A 22708-nucleotide genomic window follows, 5' to 3' on the forward strand; every position below is an offset into this window, starting at 1 on the left:
ATTTTACATGTCACTTAATGTGTCCTTGAAGCTTTTTCTGAGGCAGCATTTTAAACTTTTGTGTGCAGAAATGCGATTCCTGTGTTAAACATCCCTTGTTGAACTGAGGAGCAATAATCAAAAGTGTCGAAACTCTGGACATTCAGTTCCTTCCTGCATCGCTTTTTGCCTTCAGTTTTGCCTACTTTCATTGACTTTAGGAAAATTTGAGCACTTAATGCAGCAGTCATTTCTCAACAAAGCATTTGTTTAATCACAACATTCCTGGTTGATGTCCCATCTTTCAGGAACACTTTTACTTGTTCCTTCACCTTTCCTCTGCTAAGAGCTACATATAGTTGGCCATGTTGAAATACTGGTTTCTCAAGGTATATCAAGACCTTCTCCATGGTTTGTCCTTGTGCCTTATGAATTGTCATTGCAAAACTCGACAGAATAGGGAATTGGCTCCGCCTAATGGGAATGTTTTCATCTTCTGTCAAATTGATCTTCATCCTAGGAATTAGAACAATATCTTCTTTGTAGGCCCCCATGTTGATTCTAGCAACTATGAGATTATTGTGTAGCTGTTCTACAATCAACCTCGTTCCATTGCATAGCTTTGGGGGTTGCAAGTTTCTGATTAAAACAATTGGAGATCCTTTCTTCAACTCCAATTTGTGTGGTGGTAAACCACAAATCTCGACTGAATCGAGGAATTCCGTTGGGAAGTGAGTTGAATTTGTTCCGTCAGTGACAGAATTGAAAGAATAGTACTCCCTCATGGTTCCAGGGAAGCGTCTGACACACGCAGAATTGATTCTTCTCATCGTATCATTGTGAGGAACCAAGATACAATTGTTAGAGAATAATGTTGCAGGGTGGTCAAATGCTGGATAGATATAATCAATGCAGTCATCCAGTGTTCTTGCTGAGAGAACCATGTCTTCTGGAATGTTAATTTCATTGTCTTCATTCTTTGCAATCTTGTCCTCTCCTACATCCAACAAAAATTTAGAATACTCACCCTTTCCTTCGCTCAATCGCATATTTCTCTTCAATTCAAACTTTGTGAAAGTCCGCCACAAGTACGATGTCTTGATGCAGGCGTTTTGAACATCAATATCACTTCCCATCTTCACTACAGGAAGGAGTTGTCTAAAATCACCACAACAAATGGTAAGAATTCCGCCAAAATGATCCTTTTTGCGGCATACATCTTGAAGAGTTCTGTCCACCGCTTCAAAGCACTCCCTCCTAATCATTGGACACTCATCCCAAACAATGAGCTTCACTCTCCTGAAGAAATCTCCCGTTTTAGAGTTGCTGTTGATGTTGCATGTTGAATCCTCCGTCACATGGATAGGTATCTTGAATCGTGAATGTGCAGTTCTTCCACCAGGCATTAATGTGGCTGCGATACCAGACGATGCTACAGCAATGGCAATTTGACCTTGAGCTCTAACCGTGGAGAGGATCAAATTTATGATAAATGTTTTTCCTGTTCCTCCTGGTGAGTCAATGAAAATCATTGAAGATAGATCCCTCTGCAAGTAGTCGCACACATGGTCATAAACTTCTCTCTGCTCAGCATTCAGCAGAGGCTCATTCTCATCAACAAATCGCTGTTGTTCTGATCTATTGTAATTCAATTCATTAAGTAAATCAACATTTTCACCATCAATGTCCATCCTTTCATTTCTTGGTCGGGGCAAGGTAAAATTTTCCAGTGTGGTGTTGCAATTCTCAAGCTTGTCCTGAATATAAAAGAGAGCCTGATCATGATGTCTGTCATCAATTGTGATATTCTGACCACTTTTTCTTCTTCGCTCGCTTTCAAGGTAATCCTCAGACATGCAATTCTTGAAGCGATCCCATAATTGTAGAGGATCATTGATGTCAGTATTTGTCAGCAGAACAACAAACAAATCCCTGATTGCCCTGGGGAGTCTTGTCATTTCAGCATCTTCCATTGTTTGTTGCCAATGGTCGTCAGCTTCCAACAAACCTCTTTCTCTGCAGACGTCTTTGAAGGAAGGAAGAATTACTCCATTATGTGTCTTCAAGGACTCGAAAGACACTGGTCCTTTCACGTGATGCAGAAGCAGTCTCATGTAGAAGAGGTCACCTAGTTTTGGAGAAATGACATGTATTCGTCCAAGAACGTTGACTTCAAAAATACCTGGGAAGTTATCCACACTCTTTCCAACCTTCCTTCTTTGCCATCTCTTGCTGCTCCATGTATAAAATCGAGGTACATCAACGTACAATAGTGTTCTTGCAAACGGATCTTCAGAACTCAATCGAACAAATTCAGTCAAAGTGGTTCTCGCAATTCCATCATTCATCCCTTGCTGAGCAGCATCAAAAAATACTTGTTGTTGGTCTGGTAGATGTATATCAAGTCGAATGACAGGGGGGTGTCTCTCATGAGTAAGAAATCCAAGGACTGATGCCCCTGCCTCTGAAGGACCAATGTATCTTCCATTCAGGTACTGTTTAATCTCGTCATTTACGTTAATTCCAAAAGCTGCCTGATCACATCCCTTCAAGGTGTACTTGATGACGTATTTGATTGACTGTACAGAGCAGCATATTTCGACGTTGAGGTGACATTTGAAAGCCTTCAATAGTTCTGCATTATAGGGCACAACCCAATTAGAAGTAATAGTCTTTAACGAACGTCCTTCTTGATGTCCCTGAAATCCTCCCATTGCGGGAGATCTTCTCCTGTACAGAGGATACGAATCATCTCCATACATTGTGCTTTCGACAAATGGCTTTGGGAATCTCTTGGTGCATCTTCCTTCCTTCCAACATCGAGATGTGGCCTTGCAGAACGGTCCATGGATCATGTGCTTGAGTACCAATTTATGCAGCTCAGGATCTGCTTGTGGGTCTGGAATTTCAGCTTGCACAAATCTTTCATATTGTTGAGGTCTTGGCTTACTCGCTTCATCAAGCCAAAGCAGACAATGGAAATGAGGCAGGCCTCTCTTCTGATATTCCATAGTCAAGATGAAAGCAATACAGTTTCCAAAGAAGCCATCTGGTCCAGTGACGGTCTTCATGAATATTTTTCTTTTCAGCTCGAATACTCTTGCTATTAATTCCGGTCTATCAGACGGCTGCTGATTTGGAAAGAGGCACTGTCGGATCTCGCTCCAATTTGGATTGCAGGTCATTGTAATGAAGAATGCAGCAGTACCATACTTCCGAACATACATCATGGCGTCCTGGCATCGTCCCATCATATATCTGGGACCACCGACAAATGTTGAAGAGAGGATGATGCGCCTTCCAATGTTTTCCAAGTTATCATCATCATGTAATGCATCCGTCAGTCCTTTGTACGTCGTTGACCTCAACGATACCTGATTCATGCGAATATAATTCAGTCTATCACCTTCAATTTTAGCCGCCATATCTACAAGATATTGTTGGAAGAGTCGTCCTCCTCTCAAAAGCTGGTTGAATTCATTGTCACGATTCATGATCCTATATGCATAATATCGCATTAGTGTCAATTTTCTGCCGGTACTCATTTGGAGTTGTGAATGCCATCCGTCATCACCAAGTGGAAAGAAAAGGATGTATTGAAAACTGTCATAAGACCTATGGGACTCTGAAATGATTTGCAGACCTCCTTCTGCTCCTCCTCTTCCTCTACTTCTCAAGACAATGTGGCGTGATGTTGCCACAGGCTCATTACTGTTTGCTATGAGGACGGCAACTTCATTTGCAGTTTGCGTGTTAAACCTCCGTTCATGTTGGAAAGGTGGCCGATAATTGGGATCAATAACGATTGATGCCTCCGGTAAATCTCTAATTCTCTCCATCGCCATCACAAGTGAATGAATGTAAGGGTTGTTTAGTCTTATCATGTTTTCAAGCGTTTCAACAGTGTCCCTTTGAATACCAGCATCTTGGAGTATACTCATTCGCAACCCAATGCTATCTTGCGGGTCCATGAAATAGATTTGTAAGAATTTATTTTGTTGATCTTGGTCAGGCATCAAAGAACCAATGAAATGATGAATCTGGCCTTGAATGATCACTGAAGGATTCCATCCATGTGACATCACTTCCTTGGCACCAAATGACGTGAATTGAAAGAGACAATTGTATTGTCTAATATTCTTTTGGAACTCATGTGCTTGTGGCGTGTCACCTGTATACAAATTAATGAGTGCATTCGGGAGTGTTTTCAGAGGTGCAATCTTGACCTTACCCTTCATGCAGCAAAAGTTGGTCGTTTCTGCTGAGAAGTGTTGAGCTCGACAATGAAGGCAAACATGGGTCATTTGACCAACATCAGCATTAATATTTCTCCTTTTTAGTCGTGCATTTCGTTGTTCATCCAGCCTTCCAGTTCTTTCATTTCCCATCTCTGAATCCCTTCTCATTTGTATTATTTCTTGATGTTCCTCAAGATGTTGAGATGTTTCTTGATGCATTTCTTGAGTTCTTCTCTCCTGCTCCCTCTCTCGTTTATTTCTGAGACGCTGACTTGTTTCTGGCTCTGTCTCTTGAGTTATTCTCTCCAGGTCCCTCTCTTGTTTATTTCTGAGACGTTGACTTTTTTCTTGCTCTGTCTCTGGAGTTCTTCTCTCCTGCTCCCTCTCTCGTTTATTTCTGAGACGTTGACCTCTTTTTGGCTCTGTCTCTCGAGTCCTTATCTCCTGCTCCCTCTCTCGTTTATTTCTGAGACGTTGACTTCTTTTTGGCTCTGTCTCTCGAGTCCTTCTCTCCTGCTCCCTCTCTCGTTTATTTCTGAGACGTTGACATCTTTTTGGCTCTGTCTCTTGAGTCCTTATCTCCTGCTCCCTCTCTCGTTTATTTCTGAGACGTTGACTTCTTTTTGGCTCTGTCTCTCGAGTCCTTCTCTCCTGCTCCCTCTCTCGTTTATTTCTGAGACGTTGACATCTTTTTGGCTCTGTCTCTCGAGTCCTTATCTCCTGCTCCAACTCTTGTTTATTGATGAGACGTTGACTTCTTTTTGGCTCTGTCTCTCGAGTCCTTCTCTCCTGCTCATTCTCTCGTTTATTTCTGAGACGTTGACTTATTTCTGGCTCTGTCTCTCGAGTTGTTCTCTCCTGCTCCCTCTCTCGTTTATTTCTGAGATGTTGAGTTGTTTTTTGCTGCATCTCATGTACACTTCTCTCCCGCTGTCTCCCCTGTCTATCTTCTAGACACTGAGATGTTTCAGGCTGTGTCTCTTGTGCCCTTCTCTCCTGGTTCGTCTCATGTGCACTTCTCTCCCGCTTTGTACCCTGACTATCTTGGAGACAGTGAGATGTTTCTGGCTGTGTCTGTTGTGCCCTTCTCTCCTTGTTTATTTCTGGATTATCTCGGAGATTTTGTGTTGTTTCTTGCTGAGTCAGTTGTTCCCTTCTCCTCCTCATTACTTCTCGATGTTTCTTTTTCTCATCACACGACCGCCCTGTATGTTTATTCTTTCCTCTTGGCATGATTTGAAAACAGAATCTCTGTTGGCAATGAAGACTGTAATAAGTTATACAAAATGGAATTTTTCCGAATTTTAAAAAGCCGAAACACACTCTCAGATGAATTTATTCAAAATGGTAGATATGAGATCAAATGAAATAAATCGCAAAGAAATTTTGTTGAAATCTCAGTTGTCAAAGAAAACAGATCAATTTCTTGAAAATTGTTCCTTTCCTCTAGAATGAAATCAATCACAATGAAACCTGTTGCCAATTACAATGAAATGTCTTTTTAAATATGTTATCAATTTAAACGTCAAATAAAAACCAATAAAATGTTTTCAATGAAAGACAATCGTTAATCTCAAAATTGTAAAGATGTAACAAATGGGGTAATTTTAATGTTAGAAAACAGTCTTTATGAATTAAAGACAATAGTCAAGAAGTCTGTATTCTCAAAATGATAAAGATTTTTCAAATTGGGTAAATTTAATGTATAAAAAGTTTATGTCAAAATATTTTGTGTAAAAAATTTAAAAAATAGTCAACGATGACAGTGAAAAAACAATGAATTTGAATCTAAGTTGTCAATGAAAAGTCAGCAATTATTTTTTTGTTAAACAGTTTTTGAAATTAAAAGTATGTGGTAAAATGCAGTAATATTAAGTGAGAAGTAAATCAATTCAATGAAAAACAAACAATGAATTTTACAATGAAATGCAATCAAATGGTAATGTTATAAAATTATTCGTTTAAATGAAATGCACTCTTCTCTATGCTTGCGCCTCCACAAACAGATCAGAGCGTCTTCACACTATGCACCCGACCTCACAACTTATCTTCTTTTAAAAAAGTCAACGATGACAAAGTGAAATTTCAATGATTTTAGTTTTCAAAGGCAAGCGTTTAGAATCTAGAAATTTCAAAATGGTAAAGATGAAACAAACGGGGAATATTTTACGTTAGTAAAACGTTTTTTTCAGAGGCAGGGGAGGAAGAGGGGGAGGGGAGGGGGGAGAGAGGGAGGGAGGGGTGTTGAAATTATCAGTTTTTAAAAGTAATGTTAAGTGAGAAATAAATCAAAGCAATGAAATAAAAATATAGAATTTAACAATAAAATGTTAATGTTAAAAATGAAATGCACTCTTGAAGATTTATAATGAACAGTTAAATGAGAAAAATCAAATTGATAAAAATAAAGAAAATTACAATGAAATGCAATAAAATGTTATTCTTTAAAAAATAAGCTTGTAAATTAAATGGAATTTTTAAGATTTATATAATGAGCAGGTTGATGTGATACAAATAAATTCAATCCAATAAAATAAAGCTGATTTTTATCGTCAGACAAATGCAATCCACGACTCCTGTCTTCACAAGCAAAGTAAGAATGACGGTTAGTGAAGAATTCAAACAATCGCTGAGCGTTCAAGATGATGTGTGAGCGCCTCCTGCACCAAAGGGGGGGGGGGGGGGGGGGGTGGTGCGTTTGTCGTCACACACAAAGATGAGGAGGGAGAGGGGGAAAAGTGTGGAGGGAGGGGGGGTGTGGGATCGGAGGTGGAGAGGGGTGAGGGGGAGGGAGGGGTGTTGAAATTATTAGTCTTTAAAAGTAATGTTAAGTGAGAAATAAATCAATTCAATGAAATACAAATATTGAATTTAACAATAAAATGTTAATGTTAAAAATGAAATGCACTCCTGAAGATTTATAATGAACAGTTAAATTAGTAAATTCAAATTGATAAAAATAAAGAAAATAACAATGAAATGCAATAAAATCTTTTTTTTTTAAAAATAAGCCTGTAAATTAAATTGACTTTTTAAGATTTATATAATGATCAGGTTGATGTGAAACAAATAAATTCTATCCAATAAAAATAAAGCTGATTATTATTGTCAGACAAATGCAATCCACGACTCCCGTCTTCACAAGCAAAGTCAGAATGACGGTTAGTGAAGAATTCAAACATTTGCTGAGCGTTCAAGATGCTGTGCGCGCGCCTCCTGCACCAAAGGGGGGGGGGGGGGGGGGTGGTGCGTTTGTCGTCACACACAAAGATGAGGAGGGAGAGGGGGAGTGGTGGTGCGTTTGTCGTCACACACAAAGATGAGGAGGGAGAGGGGGAAGAGTGTGGAGGGAGGGGGGGTGTTGGATCGGAGGTGGAGAGGGGTGTGGGGGTCTAAGCTATTGCAGTAAAGTAAACAGTGTCACTAATGCCAGCGTGTTGTAGAGTAATTAGTCGTTAAGAAATAAGCTCGGTCCTTCCTGTGAAAACCTACCGGTACTCGCGGTAAAGTGAAGAAGCGGTCTCAATTAATAAGCGTCCGATTTGCGATCGTGGAGGCGAGGATCATATCTGTGGCCGGGAAGGGGGGGGGGGGGGGGGGGGGGGGTGGTCGTCAGTATTTTTAGTTTGCTCGTTTTCGGACCATGATAACGGGAGAAAAAGGGAGTGAAATTGATTGCTATTTGCCGCGAGTTCGTAAGTTACGCGATCGGAGCATTTTGTCCCTGCATGTTTTCGCATGAAGCTCCGAGATTATCTGTTATAGACTAATAACTGTACAACAGGCTGGCATTAGTGACAATGTTCAATTCACCGCGTTATAGTTCAGGCCCTCAATTTCATGAATGAACGTCTGAGTAAGTGAGTGAGTGAGTGAATGAATAAGGAATGAATGAATGAATGAATGAATCTATTAACGTTATAAAGGGTGCAATTAGATTAATTAAAGTCCATACAGTTTGATGTTCATAAATTCCGGCCTTTAGTCTTTCCTTTCAGGTAGGTGATTCATGGGTTCATTTGTGTTCCAGCACATCAGCATGGACCTTGTTCTCTTGCATTTTTATCCACTTCGCAGCACTTTCTTCTGTCTTTTTTAATGTTTTTTGCACTAAATACAATGAAGCTGCTGCATGTTTCCATTACATTTATTCCACAGAACAACACATTTGAATCTCCAGTAAAACAGGCATCTGTGAAGCCCTCTCATCCATTTTGTGTGCTGGCCTGAAACAAAGCGCGTGATTGGCCAACTGGCAGACAACTCAATGTCAAACGTGCATTGATTGGAATATTAAAATCTCGACATATTGTTCGTTCTTCTCTAATTTAATTAAGTTGTGCATGTGTTGTTCATATCGAGTTTTAGGGGTTTGAAACACGTTAATATTTTTACACAATATGTGAACATATCATGTTGTTTTGAAAGCTCCTCGGCTCACAGGCTATTCTCTGTACGGTAACTATGGCAACGATGTCTTTGAGCATCGGGGCTTGTGTGGGTGATAAGCCAGTTTAGTTTTGAAGTTTTGGGGGGGGGGGGGGGGTATGTTATCCATTAAAAACGTGCGCTTAAACACGACGGAATGAAATGAGAAGCGCATACTTAGAAAGAAAAGCGAAATCTCTGACGAAGTGGAAAAGACGTGGGCGGTCCTGCGGCCCCCAATAGCCCCCAATGGGGGGGGGGGGGGGGGGCCCCACCCCCCCAAACCCCCCCCACACACAGAGTTGGAAAAGTGCATAAAGACCGTTCCCTACCTGTAGCCCCCAGGGGAGATTTGGTCGTTGAAGTCTGGTCCCTTCCGTCTTAAAATAGTGTATCTTGAAGTTGTCGAAGTCGGGTCCGTCTCGGCAACGCGTGGGGGGGGTGGTGGGGGGGTTTGCGGTGCGGCATCACACACACGAAGATTCGACACACACAGTGCCTTAAAAGTGTAAATGCCCGACCTCTTTTCCGTTTTTCTCTAATTTAATTAAGATGTGCAGGTGGTGTTCTTATCGAGGTTCAGGGGTGAAAATATTTTCACACACACAATATGGGAACATCTCATGTTGTTTTGAAGGCTCCTCGGCCCTCATCTGACTCTCTGTACTGTCACTATGGCAACGATGTCTATGAGCACTGGGCATTGTGACATCACACGATGGAACGTTCACCATTGGCTGGGGATCCTGCTTTGGCATATGTAAATGGCTCCATTCCGATTGGGCATCTGTGAGCATTGGGCATTGTGACATCACACGATGGAATGTTCAGCAGGGGCTGGTGCTGGTGAGGCTTGTGTGGGTGAGAAGCCAGTTTAGTTTTGAGATTTTTGGGGGGGGGGGGGGGGGGGGGGGGGTAAGTTTTTGATTTAAAACGTGCGCTTAAACACGACGGAATGGAATGAGAAGCGCATACTTAGAAAGAAAAGCGAAATCTCTTCCGAATTCGAAAAGACGCGGGCGGTCCTGCGTCCGGTTTCTGAGTTGCGGAGAATCACAGGGAGCGCGCCAGCAAAGGGAGTGGGACAGGGTGCCGGACGGACGGAGTTCCGTTTTGGAATCTGGGGCGAGAGTTTTATATATTACTAGACCAAGTGCAGACCCGTTGGGTCTGTTTCCCCAACGGCGTTTTGCAGGGGGGGGGGAGGGGGGGCTGCGGCATCAAACTCATATTAACCAACCCCCAAACACACAGGTGGGGGGAGGGGGGGGGGGATGTGAAGAGGGGAGGGAGGGGAGAGGAGGTGGAGGAAATGGGACAGATTTGGGAGGGAAAGGAGAGCAGGGTAGGGGGTGAGAGAGGGGGATGGGAAGAGAGATGTGGGGAGGGGGAGGATGGGGAGGTAGGGGAGGAGGGAGGGAGGGGGAGAGGGGTGGTGAGAGAGGGGAAAGAGTGGGGAGGGAGAGTGGAGGGGGAAGGGGGAGAGGTGGAAGAGTGGGGAGGGAGGTGGAGAGGGGTAGGGGGAGTGATGGAAGAGGGACAGAGGGGTAGGAGGAAGGGGGTGGCGTAGAGAGGGAAGGGGGTGGGGGAGAGAGGGATGGGTGGGAGAGGGGTGCGGAGAGGGAAACATAGAACCATTGAAATTAAGTGCAGGAGTAGGCCATTCGGCCCTTCGTGCCTGCACCACCATTCAATATGATCGTGGCTGATCATCCAACTCAGTATCCTGTACCTGCCTTCTCTCCATACCCCCTGATCCCTTTAGCCACAAGGACCACATCTAACTCCCTCTTAAATACAGCCAATGAACAGGCCTCAACTACCTTCTGTGTCAGTGAATTCCAGAGATTCACCACTCTCAGTGTGAAAAATGTTTTTCTCATCTCGGTCCTAAAAGATTTACCCCTTATCCTTAAACTGTGACCCCTTGTTCTGGACTTCCCCAACATCTGGAACAATCTTCCTGCATCTAGCCTGTCCAACCCCTTAAGAATTTTGTAAGTTTCTATAAGATACCCCCTCAATCTTCTAAATTCTAGCATGTACAAGCCGAGTCTATCCAGTCTTTCGTCATATGAAAGTCCTGACATCCCAGGAATCAGCCTGGTGAACCTTCTCTGTACTCCCTCTATGGCAACAATGTATTTGAACATTGGGCATTGTGACATCACACGATGGAACGTTCACCAGGGGCTGGGGCTGGTGCTGATTCTATGGGTGAGAAGCCAGTTTATTTTTGAAATATTGGGGGGGGTGTGGGTTAGGATTTGATTAAAAACGTGTACTTAAACACGACGACCAATGGCAAACCCGTTGGGTCTGATCCCCCAACGCAGCCGTTCCCTACCCGTAGCCCCCACTGGGGGGGGGGTGGGGGGCGGCATCACACACACTAACCACCCCCACACACAGAGTTGGAAAAGTGTGTAAAGACCGTTCCCTACCTGTAGCCCCCAGGGGAGACGTGGTCGTCGAAGTCGGGTTCCGGCCGTCTTAAAATAGCGTATCTTGAAGTCGTCGAAGTCGGGTCCGTCTCGGCAACGCTGGGGGGGGGGGGGGTGGCGGGGCGGCATCACACACACAAAGCATCCCCACACACAGAGCCTTAAAAGTGTAATGCCCCAACACAGCCGTTGCCTACCCGTAGCCCCCACGGGAGACATGGTCCTCGAAGTAGAGCCGTCACCGAAAGGCCGTTTTTAAATGGCGTCGCTTGAAGTTGTGCTGCGGGCGCCAGCAGCCGTTATGGTCGCTGGCCAGCAGGAGGCGACAAAATGAGTGAGGGGGAGGGGGGGGGGGGGGGTGGAGAAGGTTTTAATGAAAAAAATGGACATAAACATAACGAAATGTAATGAGGAGTGGATAGCTGGAAGGGAAAGTGAAATGTCTACCGAAATGGCTGCTTGTATGGGGGAGAAGTCAGTTTGTATTTGAAAAACTGGGGGGGGGGGGGGGGAGAAGGCATTACACTTTTGCGTATGTGAGCATTGGGCATTGTGACATCACACGTTGGAACGTTCAGCAGGGGCTGGGGCTGGTGAAGCTTCTGTGGGTGTGAAGCCAGTTTAGTTTTGAAATATTGGGGGGGGGGGAAGGATTTGATTAAAACGTATACGTAAACACGACAAAATGTAATAAGGAGCGGATACTTTGAAAGAAAAGTGAAATCTCTACCGAAATGGAAAAGATGTCGGCGATTCTGACCCCTTGTTCTGGTCTTCACCAACATCCGGAACAATCATCCTGCATCTAGCCTGTCCAACCCATTAAGAATTTTAAACGTTTCTATAAGATACCCCCTCAATCTTCTAAAATCTAGCGAGTACAAGGCGAGTCTATCCAGTCTTTCTTCATATGAAAGTTCTGACATTTCCAGGAATCAGCCTGGTGAACCTTCTCTGTACTCTCTCTATGGCAACGATGACTTTGAGCATTGGGCATTGTGACATCACACGATGGAACGTTCAGCAGGGGCTGAAGCTGAATCTATGAGTGAGAAGTCAGTTTAGTTTTGAAATATTGGGGGGGGGGGGGGAAGGATTTGATTAAAAACATGTACTTAAACACGACGGAATGTAATGAGGAGCGCATACTTAGAAAGAAAAGCGAAATCTCTGACGAAGTGGAAAAGACGTGGGCGGTCCTGCGGCCCCCAATAGCCCCCAATGGGGGGGGGGGGGGGGGGGGCCTCACACACACTAACCACCCCCACACACAGAGTTGGAAAAGTGCATAAAGACCGTTCCCTACCTGTAGCCCCCAGGGGAGATTTGGTCGTTGAAGTCGGGTCCCTGCCGTCTTAAAATAGCGTATCTTGAAGTCGTCGAAGTCGGGTCCGTCTCGGCAACGCGTGGGGGGGGTGGTGGGGGGGGTTTGCGGTGCGGCATCACACACACGAAGCCTCGACACACACAGAGCCTTAAAAGTGTAAATGCCCGACCTCTTTTCCGTTTTTCTCTAATTTAATTAAGATGTGCAGGTGGTGTTCTTATCGAGGTTCAGGGGTGAATGACGTAAATATTTTCACACAATATGGGAACATCTCATGTTGTCTTGAAGGCTCCTCGGCCCACATCTGACTCTCTGTACTGTCACTATGGCAACGATGTCTATGAGCACTGGGCATTGTGACATCACACGATGGAACGTTCACCATTGGCTGGGGCTCCTGCATAGGCATATGTAAATGGGTCCATTCCGATTGGGCATCTGTGAGCATCGGGCATTGTGACATCACACGATGGAATGTTCTCCAAAGGCTGGGGCTGGTGATGGCATATGTAAATGGATCCATTCCGATTGGTCATCTGTGAGCATTGGGCATTGTGACATCACACGATGGAATGTTCAGCAGGTGCTGGTGCTGGTGAGGCTTGAGAAGCCAGTTTAGTTGTGAGGTTTTTGGGGGGGGGGGGGGGAAGGTTTTGATTTAAAACGTGCGCTTAAACACGACGGAATGGAATGAGAAGCGCATACTTAGAAAGAAAAGCGAAATCTCTTCCGAAGTCGAAAAGACGCGGGCGGTCCTGCGTCCGGTTTCGGAGTTGCGGAGAATCACAGGGAGCGCGCCAGCAAAGGGAGTGGGCCAGGGTGCCGGACGGACGGAGTTCCGTTTTGGAATCTGGGGCGAGAGTTTTATATATTATATGATATGATATGATAGATAGATAGATGTAGGGAAATTTTTTTTCTCTCCACACAGAGAATGGCAGATGGGATTAGTTTGGCATTATGTTCTGCATGGGCTTTCTGGGCTGAAGGGCCTGTGTTGTACTGTTCCATGTGCATATCAAGGGTGAGTACAATAAATACTTTAAAACTTAAATGTTTGAAGCTTATTACATTGTATTCTAAGATAGACACAAAAAGCTGGAGTAACTCAGCGGGACAGGCAGCATCTCTGGAGAGAAGGAATGGGTGACGTTTCGGGTCGAGACCCTTCTTCTAAACTGCGGAGCCTCACTAAATAAATCTGCAAACCCCTGTAAATTAAAATATAATTTTGACTAAGAAATGGAAGTTGAAGTGGTGGAAAGGCAAGAAAAAATATACCATTTTAAAACGCAAAGACAAACAGTATTTAAATAAACAAATTAAGTACCTTGCAACACATCTTTTTAATATGCCTTGTGTTTTGCATTATCTTTTGCATTATACATGTTTTTGCACCGTCTATAAGAGATGCGAACTTCAACCTGGATAATCAAGAGTTAAACATAATTAGAATTCCCAACATTACCAAGCTGCCAGTGTCTTTGGTAAGGAGAAAGTATACAATTTAGGGGAAAAAGTAATTGCAGTGCAATGAATATGAAGATAGAATTTAAGCTGCATTTTAGAATTTGACTAATTTGTAAGGGAAAAAAACAGAGGTCAAATGTCTCATTTGTTCTGAGGACTTAATGTTATGCCACAGTTAAAATTGTAATGATGTCCTGGACAGGGACATGAAAGTGCTGAATACCTTCTCTGCATTATAGAAACTTTCCTTTTCCAAAGGAGTTGCTGGGTTTATGATTCATAGAATATTAATAAACTTCTGAACTAATAGCAGAAACTGATGGCAATACTCGTCAGGCCAGTGTGTGTGAAGAGTAATGAAGAAAATATATATGTGGAAAAGTTTGCAGATTGGGGAAAATATGAGAAGAATGAATTGCCAAAAGGTTTTTATAGAAGTGGAAGAGATAAAGGACCAATGTATTCATGTCATAGGAGCAGAATTATGCCATTTGGCCCATCAAATCTACTCCACTATTCAATCGTGGCTGATCTATTTTTCCCTCAACTCCATTCTCCTGCCTTCTCCCTGTAACCTTTGAAACCTTTACTAATCAAGAATCTGTCAATCTCCGCTTTAAAAATACCTATGCCAATAAAGTCTACCAATTCACCATCCTCTGACTAAAGAAATTCCTCCTATCTAAAGTGTAAACAAGAGATTCACGCAATATGTAATCCAAGATCATCTTTAATCGTTATGCAAACTATAGCAGTACAGTAGATCGTTAGTTGTCAGAGCATCCTGACTGCTTCCAGAACTGAGCAGTATAGGAAGTGGGTGTTAATATAAATGGTACAGTAAGGTGGGGTTAGTGATGCTAACCTGTTATGAGTGGTTGTCATGCATAAACCAATCTACATAAAGGTACATCCTTTTATTCTGAGGCTGTGGTCTCTGGTCCTAGATTCTCCTAGATGGCCCTTGTGGCTAAAGGGATCAGGGAGTATGGAGAGAAAGCAGGTACAGGATACTGAGTTGGATGATCAGCCATGATCATATTGAATGGCGGTGCAGGCTCGAAGGGCTGAATGGCCTACTCCTGCACCTATTCTCTATGTTTTCTAGTGTTTAAGACTTGCCTCAACTTTGACCACTTTTAAAACAAGGCTGAAAACTTTTCAGCTAAATCTTAACTACATTACACTTTTAACTTTTGCACTTTTTATAATGCATTTTAAATTTTGCTTTATTTTCTTTTAATTCTTCTATTGCATTTTATTACTTCATTTTATTGTATGGCATGTTTTTATGTGAAGCACTTTGAGTCTGCCTCGTGTATGAAATGTGCTATATAAATAAAGTTGCCTTGCCTAGTGGAAACATCCTCTGCACGTCCACTCTATCTAGGCCTTTGAGTATTTGGTAGGTTTGAATGAGATCCCTCCCCCTCGTCCATCCATTGAGAAGAAGTGTTCAGGTGCAGTTGGGAGCAGCATCTTCCCATCCCATCTTGTGCTGGGAGGGAGGGAGCGGTGACATCACTGGAAGGCGGGCCAGCCATGTGATCAGGTACTTCGGCCATTTTCCAGAGGGAGTGGAAGTGTTTCCAGGATCCGGTTCGGTAAGAAACAGGTTATAAATGTGGGGGTGACAAGAGTGGTCTGCCCTGCACTGAGGTAACGTAACGTGAGGTGAGGTGAGGGTGGTGTCCAGGAGCAGGCCCCGGGGCCATTTTGAACCGCTGGCCGACAGCCCTCGTCCCCCTCACGGCGCCCCGATGCCGGGCACCATTCACTCAGCTGCTGCTGTAAACACCCTCACCTCACCTCACCGCCCGGGCAATGGGTTATCTTCCGAGCTTTCCACTGTACGTGAGAAGTTCTCCGCTTCACGTTTGAGTAACCTGGAGTGAAGTTGCCGGGGAAGAGCTGAGGCTCAGCATCGCCTACACCTGTCCACGTTTATTTTGCGGTAGAGATAACATCTGTGGAGGCGAGTGGACAGGCAAGGTTTCAGGTCCGAACCCTTCTTCAGACACGAACTCCTTTTCAGAACAGGGACACCGAATTATTTAGTTTGCTGATTGCATTTACTCCAATGCATTTTTGATTAAACAACCCATTCAGAGTGAGGAACAGCTAAAAACAGCAAACAGCAAGGTATTAAAAGGGTACACAAAATTGCTGGGGAAACTCAGCGGGTGCAGCAGCATCTATGGAGCGAAGGAAATAGGCGACGTTTCGGGCCGAAACCCTTCTTCAGACTGATAGGGGGTGGGGAAAGAAAGAAGGACAAAGGGAGGAGGGATTAAAAGGGTTGTTTCTTGTAGTAGAAGGGTTAGTCTCTGAAACTGTAGGGTGGTGGCGAGAGACTGCAGATTCTGGAAATTTGATATAGATCTGAGAATTGTTTGTTTTTCTGCAACTGTCACTGAGATTGCCATCATTCCCAAATAAAACGTTGCAGCTACTGATCGGTGATGTGGCGTTGTTAAATTATCCTGAGTAGGAATGCAGTTTACAATTGTTGATGATCATTTATGCAACTTTATAATATTTTATGTGGGTCTTTTATTAAGCATGGCAATATTTCTAAATCTCGAATGGTAGGAGATTATTGACATTGTCATACATTAGTAGATCACAGGATTTGGGACTGTAATAAGGAGAAGGTTACAGGTGAAAAAGAATTGCCTGCATTTGTAACTTATTGCAATTGGTTTTATGTCTGTTAAAAGAACAATTCATTTTCATCAGCTGACTTGCTCACAATTTAGTGGGGGGTTTTCCGTTACCACTTAACTATAACTGCTTTAATTGCCCTTGTTGACTTTTTTTCTTGCAATTGCTTATGTAAATTAATGGATGATTTTTGTTTTGCTAAATCTATCTTACAGTATTACAGATTTTAAAATTATGTACAAAATAGGATAATGTGAAAGGAATGTGCAAATAAATGTTCTAATACGCTTGAAAATTGAACATGGTTCTGGTCAACTTGAAAGAAAGATGAGCAGTGGGAACAAATACTGTCATCAAAGAGGGCAAAATTAGCAGAGAGCATAGGCAGGAGCACAGCAAAGAGAAAGGAAAGACCAATGGTTTAAATTGCATTATATTTCAATGCAAGAGGCTTATGGATAAGATGGGCAATATCACATCTAGGGTTGGCTTGGGATACTGGAATACTCTAGCCAAAACAGAAACATGGATCAGAGTAGGGCTGGACTGGAAACTCAGTGTTCCAGGGTACAGATGTGATAGGGATGAAAATAAGAGAGAGGGTTGCTTTTTTGATGGTGTGTTACAGTTTTGTGAGAGGTTATTCTTGGGGGATCATCTTGTGAGGCTATATGGGTATAACTGTATTTAGATACAAAAAGGGAATAGGTGACGTTTCGGGTCGAGACCCTTCTTCAGACTCGACCCAAAACGTCACCCATTCCTTCTCTCCAGAGATGCCGTCTGACTCCAGCATTTTATGTCTATCTTCAGTTTAAACCAGCATCTGCAGTTCCTTCCTACACAAACAAAAAGGGAATGATGACTTATACATAGACAATAGGTGCAGGAGTAGGCCATTCGGCCCTTCGAGCCAGCACCGCCATTCAATGTGGTCATAGCTGATCATCCACAATCTGTACCCACACACAATCTTTAAGATAGTAGCTCTCTCTTGAAAGCATCCAGAGAAACGGCCTCCACTGCCTTCTGAGGCAGATAATTCCACAGATTCACAACTCCCTGGGTGAAAAGGTTTTTCCTCATCTCTGTCCTAAATGGCCTACCCCTTATTCTTAAACTGTGGCCCCTGGTTCTGGACTCCCCCAACATCGGGAACATATTTCCTGCCTCCAGCATGTCCAATCCCTTAACAATCTTATTTGTTTCAATAAGATCCCATCTCATCCTTCTAAATTCCATTGTATACAAGCCCAGCCGCTCCATTCTTTCAACTTATGACAGTCCTGCCATCCTGGGAATTAACCTCATGAACCTATGCTGCACTCCCTCAATAGCAAGAATGCCCTTCCTCAAAATTGGAGACCAAAACTGCACACAATAATCCAGGTGTGGTCTCACTGGGGCCCTGTACAACTGCAGAAAGACCTCTTTGCTCCTATAAATGAAATGTCTTTATTTGTCGTTGTAAGCAATGCATACAACAAAATTGTTATTGCCACTCCATTGGTGCATAATATACAAACATAAAAACACAGGACACAATTTAAAAACAATGTTAAAAACTAGATATCAAGATAAGTAAGTAATCAGTACTGCATATGGTGATAGTAAAGTTCAAGGAAGAGTGCAGCATGAGTGTTTTTTCATATTGAGTGTGAAGATTGCTTTGGGGAAGAAACTGTCTCTGTGTCTGGAAGTGTGTGTTTTGGCTGACCTGTAACGCCTGACAATAGACATTAGGTGCAGGAGTAGGCTATTTGGCCCTTCGAGCCAGCACTGCCATTCAATGTGATCATGGCTGATCATCCCCAAGTACCCCGTTCCCGCCTTCTCCCCATATCCCCTGACTCTGCTATTTTTAATAGCCCTATTTAGCTCTTTCTTGAAAGTATCCAGAGAACCTGCCTCCACTGCCCTCTGAGGCAGAGAATTCCACAGACTCACCACTCTCTGTGAGAAAAAGTGTTTCCTCGTTTCCGTTCTAAATGTCTTACTCCTTATTCTTAAACTGTGGCACCTGGTTCTGGACTCCCCCAGCATCGGGAACATGTTTCCTGCCTCTAGCATGTCCAAGCCCTTAACAATCTTATATGTTTCAATGAGATCTCCTCTCATCCTTCTAAACTCCAGAGTGTACAAGCCCAGCTGCTCCATTCTCTCAGCATATGACAGTCCCGCCATCCCGGGAATTAACCTTGTAAACCTACGCTGCACTCCCTCAATAGCAAGAATGTCCTTCCTCAAATTAGGGGACCAAAACTGCGCACAATACTCCAGGTGTGGTCCCACTAGGGCTCTGTACAACTGCAGAAGGATGTGTGTAGTCTTTGATGCCAGAGGGCAACAGTTCAAAAAGGTGGTGTGTGGAGTCTTTGATGATGCTTAACTCCTCTTGTTATGAAGGACAACGTGCCATTAGCTTGTACTGAAGTCATGCAACATGACCAGGACTGTATTATAGGCTTGCCTGAAGTCATCAGGAAATAGTGGAGTCGGCTTGCAATAAGAATAACAGGGGAATATTAGAGGCAACTGTGTGCAAAAGCTTCCGTAACCAATATACAGTGAACCCTAATAGGGAGGTGCAGCAGCACTAGACCTTCTCTTGGTGAATGAAATAGAACAAATGATTGAAGTATCAGTAGGAGAGCACTTTGGCACCAGGGACAATAATTCTATTAGTTTTAAAGTAATTATGGAGAAGGATGGTACTGGTCCATATGTTAAATCAACATCAAGAAAATCCTTGGCGAGTATATGAAGTGTAGGAGTACACTTAACAAAGCAAACAGGAGGGCAAAACGAAGACATGAAATGGAGCAGGAAAGCAAGGTAAAGGGAAATCTTGAGATTCTGCAAATCTATATTAAGATTAAAAGGGTGTCCAGAGTGATAAGTCTTAATATCAGGATGGCTATCTTTATGTAGAGCCTCACAAGATGGGGGAAGATATTAAATAAATATTTCTGATCAGTTTTTACTGTGGAAAAAGATCATGGAAACTAATGCATTGAAGTATACAAGTTGTGATGTCTTATACCACGTGCAAATTACCAAAGAGGGAGCACTGGCAGTTTGAAAGCAAATGAATGTGGATGAATCCCGAGGGCCTAATCAAGTGGCCAGAGGCTCAGAGTTGGGCCCATTGCTGTTTGTGGTCTAGATTAACAATTTGGATGAGAATGTACAAGGCATGGTTAGCAAGGTTTCAGATGGCACCAATGTAGGGTTATCGTAGACAATGAAGATAGTTATCAAATATTACAGGAGGATCTTGATCAGCTGGGCAAGTGGACTGAGGATTGGCTAAAATAATTTAATGCAGATAAGTGCGAGGCATCCAAGGTACACAAAAAAACTGGAGAAACTCAGCGGGTGCAGCAGCATCTATGGAGCGAAGGAAATAGGCAACTTTTCGGGCCGAAACCCTTCTTCTGACTGATGGGGGTGGGTGGGTGGGGGGGGCGGGGAGAAGAAAGGAAAAAGGAGGAGGAGCCCGAAGTTTGGGGGATGGGAGGAGACAGCAGGAGGGCTGAGGAAGGGGAGGAGACAGCAAGGGCTAACAAAATTGGGAGAATTCAATGATCATGCCCTCAGGATGCAGACTCCCCAAGCGGAATATGGGGTGCTGTTCCTCCAATTTCCAGTGTTGCTCGCTCTGGCCATGGAGGAGACCCAGGACAGAGAGGTCGGATACGGAATGGGAGGGGGAGTTGAAGTGCTGAGCCACCGGGAGGTCAGGTTGGTTATTGCGGACCGAGCGGAGGTGTTCAGCGAAACGATCGCCCAGCCTCCGCTTGGTCTCACTGATGTAGATCTACTGACATCTAGAGCAGCGGATGCAATAGATATGAGGTATGAGATGGAGGCGCAGGCAGGCCCCGAGGAAGCAAATGTGGCTGTGGTATCGAGTCTGGGTAAGGATGTGGTCGTACAGTTGGAGGGCAAGGGGGATCACAGAGAGGAGGTTGTGAAACTGTCACTGGAGAGAGGAAGAGAACTTCTTCAAGGTAGGTATACCTTGAAGAGATTTTGCAGTGGAATAGACAAAGTGTTTAAGAAGGAACTGCAGATGCTGGAAAATCGAAGGTACACAACAAAGCTGGAGAAACTCAGCGGGTGCAGCAGCATCTATGGAGCGAAGCAAATGGGCAACGTTTCGGGCCAAAACCCTTCTTCAGACTGATGGGGTGTGGGGTGGGGGCGGGGAGAAGAAAGGAAAAAGGAGGAGGAGCCCGAAGGCTGGGGGATGGGAGGAGACAGCAGGAGGGCTGAGGAAGGGGAGGAGACAGCAAGGACTAACAAAATTGGGAGAATTCAATGATCAAGTGCGAGGCATTTTAGGAAGTCAAACCAGGGCAGAACTAAACTAACTTTCACAGTGAATTGCAGAGTGTTGGAGAGCAGAGGGAGCTAGGAGTACAGATACATAGTTCCAGAAGTGCTGTCACTGATAAATAGGGTGGTAATGAGGGTTTTTGCTACATTGGATTTCATCAGTTAGGGTATTGATTATAGAAGTTAGGGCGTTATGTTACGGTTGTACAGTTGGTGAGGTTGCATTTAGTGTATTGTGTTCAGTTTTGGTCACACTGTGGCGGTGCCGGGAGATTAGCCTACTCCTTGGGTCATCCCCCTCGGCTCTTGAGGGACAGGGACGGTTGTCTGCCCACGGGGTTTCCCGGTTCCAGATGTTTGCTTCATCTTTAGCCACAGGTGAAATTCTGGAAGATTGGAAGGTGGCTAGATTTGTACCATTATTTAACAAGGACAGCAAGGACAAGCCAGGGAACAACAGGTGTTAGTGGTGGGAAAGTATTTTGAGGGAATTCTGAGGGATAGGATCTACCAGGATTTGGGTTGGCAGGGACCAATTAGAGATGGTCAACATGCCTTAGTGCGTGGCAATCGTGTCTCACAAATCTTCGGAGTTTATTTGAAGAGGTCACCAAGATGAGTGATGAGGGCGTAGCAGTGGACATTATAAGGATTTTAGCAAAACCTTTGACAAGAAACCACATGGTAGGCTGGCTTGCAAGATTAGATCACTTAGAATCTAAGGTGAGCTCGTAAATTGGATTCAAAATTAGCTTGGAGGAAAGAGTCAAAGGTAGTTCTGGAGGATTACTTTTCTGATTGCAGGCCATTGATCAGTGGAGTGCCGCATGGTTTGGTGCTGGGTACACTCCTCTTTATTATATATGTTAATGATTTGGATGACAGTGTATTTAACATTGTTAATAAATTTGCAGTTGACACTGAAATTGGTGGCACAATGGCCAATGAGGAAGGATTTTAAGTGTGAGGTGTTGCTATTAAGGGCCTGTCCTACTTGGTGATTTTTTTCGGTGACTGCCGGTGTCATATCAGTGTCGCCAAAAGATTTTGAACATTTCAAAATCTAGCGGCGACCTGATACGTCAGTCAATGATGCCGGCAGTCGCCGAAAAAATTAGCCAAGTGGGACAGGCCCTTTATGGTGTTATGTCAAACTGGGTCAGGACTTACACAATAAATGGTAGAGCCCTGGAGAGTGGTAGAACAGAGAGATCTAGAAGTAGAGATGCATGTTTCTGTGAAAGTGCAATTCGGGTGTATGGGGTGGTGAAGAAGGCGTGCTTGCCTTCATTGGAAAGTGTGTTGAACATAATAGTTAGGACGTCATGCTACAGTTGAACAAGTAGTTGGTGAGATCAAACGAGGAGTTTACATTTCTGTGTGCAGTTCTGATCGATCAGATGTTGGAAAGATGTCATTAAGTGGAAGGGGTGCAGAATGGATTCACCCCCAGATTATTACAGGATCTTGCAGACTTGAGTTATATGGAGAGTCTGGACAAGCTGGTACTTGTTTTGTTAGAGCATAGGAGGCTGATGAGTGACTTTATTGATATATACCAGATCATGCGGGACATGGATAAAGTATTTTTCCTCAGGATAGAATATTTAAAAACCAGGGAGCATTGGCTTAAGGTGAGAAGAAAGAGATTTAAGACGGACCTCGGGCAATCTTTTCACGTTGATCTAGATCGGGAATGAGCTACCATGGGAAGCCATAGAAGTAGATACAATTAAGACTTTCAATAGACGTTTAGATATAGATATATTGGAGCAATAGGACACAAATCCAGGCAAATTGGTCTCGCCCAGAGTGCT

At 43.7% G+C, this 22708-nt stretch overlaps 1 protein-coding gene across 3 annotated transcripts in view; it reads left to right on the forward strand.

Annotated features, from left to right (window-relative positions):
- Positions 1-15438: 15438 nt before the first annotated feature.
- The window catches only part of ccdc125 (coiled-coil domain containing 125), a 38813-nt gene continuing 31543 nt past the window's right edge, over positions 15439-22708 (forward strand). For 2 of the 3 annotated variants that reach the window (XM_033018731.1, XM_033018733.1), the window contains exon 1: positions 15439-15490. The gene's annotated coding sequence lies outside the window, so the exon portion shown is untranslated. Of the gene's footprint in view, positions 15491-15716; positions 16029-22708 lie in introns of those variants that run through there. The other variant, XM_033018732.1, reaches the window with a different exon arrangement.

Source organism: Amblyraja radiata, chromosome 3 (genome assembly GCF_010909765.2).
Source record: "Amblyraja radiata isolate CabotCenter1 chromosome 3, sAmbRad1.1.pri, whole genome shotgun sequence".
NCBI lineage: Eukaryota > Metazoa > Chordata > Chondrichthyes > Rajiformes > Rajidae > Amblyraja > Amblyraja radiata.